Source organism: Oncorhynchus gorbuscha, linkage group LG12, assembly GCF_021184085.1.
Source record: "Oncorhynchus gorbuscha isolate QuinsamMale2020 ecotype Even-year linkage group LG12, OgorEven_v1.0, whole genome shotgun sequence".
Lineage (NCBI taxonomy): Eukaryota > Metazoa > Chordata > Actinopteri > Salmoniformes > Salmonidae > Oncorhynchus > Oncorhynchus gorbuscha.
This window is the reverse complement of record NC_060184.1, coordinates 12,513,854-12,515,969: the sequence shown is the minus strand read 5'-3', so window position 1 is coordinate 12,515,969 and position 2,116 is coordinate 12,513,854. Positions and strand designations below refer to the sequence as shown.

Below are 2,116 nucleotides of genomic sequence, written 5' to 3'. Positions count from 1 at the left end.
CATCCAATGGCATTGAGTATACCACCTGTCACCGACTTCATCAATGACGTCGTCCCCACAGTGACCGTAAGTACATTTCCCAACCAGAAGCCATGGATTACAGGCAAAATCTGCACCGAGCTAAAGGCTAGAGTTGCCGCTTTCGAGGAGTGGGACACTAATTTGGATGTTTATAATAAATCCTGATATGCTCTCAGATGAACCATCAAATAGGCAAAGCTTCAATACAGGACTAAGATTGAATCATACTACACCGGCTCTGACGCTCGTCGGATGTGGCAGGGGTAGAAAAATATTACGGTCTACAAAGGGAAACCCAGCCGCAAGCTGCCCAGTGATGCGAGCCTACCATACAGGCTATATGCCTTTAATGCTCGCTTCGAGGCAAGCAACACTGAAGCATGCATGAAAGCACCAGCTGTTCCAGACGACTGTGTGATCACGCACTCCATAGCCGATGTGACATTCACAAAGCAACATTCACAAAGCCACGGGGCCAGACAGATTACTGACATGTCCTGACATGTACTCAAAGCATGTGCTTACGAACTGGCAAGTGTCTTCACTGACATTATCAACCTCTCCCTAACAAGTCTAATATCTACATGTTTCAAACAGACCACCATAGTCCCTGTGCCTAAGAAAGTGAAGGTAACCTGCCTACATGATTACCACTCACGTCAGTAGTCATCAAGTGCTTTGAAAGGCTGGTCATGGCTCACAACACCATCCCGGGAACGGTAGACCCACTCCAGTACGTATTCTGACCAGTTACATCACCGCCTGGTACGGCAAATGCTCGGCATCTGACCTTACGGTGCTACAAAGGGTAGTTCATCACAGGTACATCCAGGACCTATATATACTAGGCGGTGTCAGAGGAAGGCCCCAAAAATTGTCAGTAACTCCAGACACCCAAGTCATAGACCTTGTTAATTATCTATGCAGTCCCTTTACAAATTACCTCGACTAACCTGTAACCCCACACATTAACTCGGTACCAGTACCCCCTGTATATAGACTCATTATTGTTGTGTGATTTGTGTTACTTTATTTAGTAAATATTTCCTTAACTCCATTTCTTGAACTGCATTGTTGGTTAAGGGCTTGTAAGTAAGCATTTCGGCGCATGTGACAAATACAATTTGATTTCAACAAAACAATGGATTTCAACAAAGACCAACAAAGGACTTCAACAAAGACCCAGAATGAACTTCAACACATAATGAGTAGCTAAGACCAGAAAGAACAACCTTCCACCTCCCAAAGACCCCCAGTATAACTTTTCCAAACGGACTGGCAGGTCTTGTGATGCGAGGGCACCACCTGGAGGAGATGTTGAATGTGTGCACTGACTACCCATGTCAATATTTAGAACTGATCAATGATGAGGTCAGCTTCAAACGATTTACAAAATTGTTAGAAATAGGTTTAAAGTATAAAAAGTTCCCATTCACAATAAAACAATATTCCACCAGACTTTTCAAAATAAATTTGGGTCCTATAATTATATTTTATTCATTTTGTATTTTTAATCCCAACCCCCGTCCCCGCAGGAAGCCTTTTTGCAGTCATTGTAAATAAGAATTTGTTAACTGACTTGCCTAGTTAAAGAAAGAAATTAAAAATAAAATTCCCTCCAAAACGTTTGAGGTGTCAGGTGAAAAGCAGCTAGAGAACATTTAAGCATGAGCCTGGTCCCAGCTGTTTGCTTTGCCAACTCCTGTGGTCATTGTCAAACCCCTACAGGAGTTGGCAAGACGGCACAAACAGATCTGGGACCAGGCTACAGCAACATAGGAGTGCAGAGATAACACAATTCAGTCTTGCGAGTCGCCATCACAAAAGGTAGTAGGACATCATACAGCAAAGATAATTTTTAATGGTCCCAAATATTTCTGAACAACTAAGTATACACTTATGTAAAAGAAAACAAAAAAGAAGCGAAGATATGACAAAATTGATCACATCTACAATTCCACTCAATCTTTAATCAAGACGGGATTACAAATTCTTTTTCCCAAAAAATCTGCAGTTTCAAAGGGCAAAAAAGGATCAAACTAGCTCAACCTACTGAGGTCTTTAAAAACCTGTTCAAGTGCGACTGAAAATGTCC

The 2,116-nt window shown here is 42.1% G+C and overlaps 1 protein-coding gene across 3 annotated transcripts in view; it reads right to left on the bottom strand.

Moving 5' to 3' along the window:
• Nucleotides 1–1,493: 1,493 nt before the first annotated feature.
• LOC123990539 (serine/threonine-protein phosphatase 4 regulatory subunit 3) overlaps nucleotides 1,494–2,116 on the bottom strand; it is a 29,067-nt gene continuing 28,444 nt past the window's right edge. For all 3 annotated transcript variants that reach the window (XM_046291130.1, XM_046291128.1, XM_046291129.1), the window contains exon 15: nucleotides 1,494–2,116. This exon is cut by the window's right edge and continues 1,003 nt beyond it. The gene's annotated coding sequence lies outside the window, so the exon portion shown is untranslated.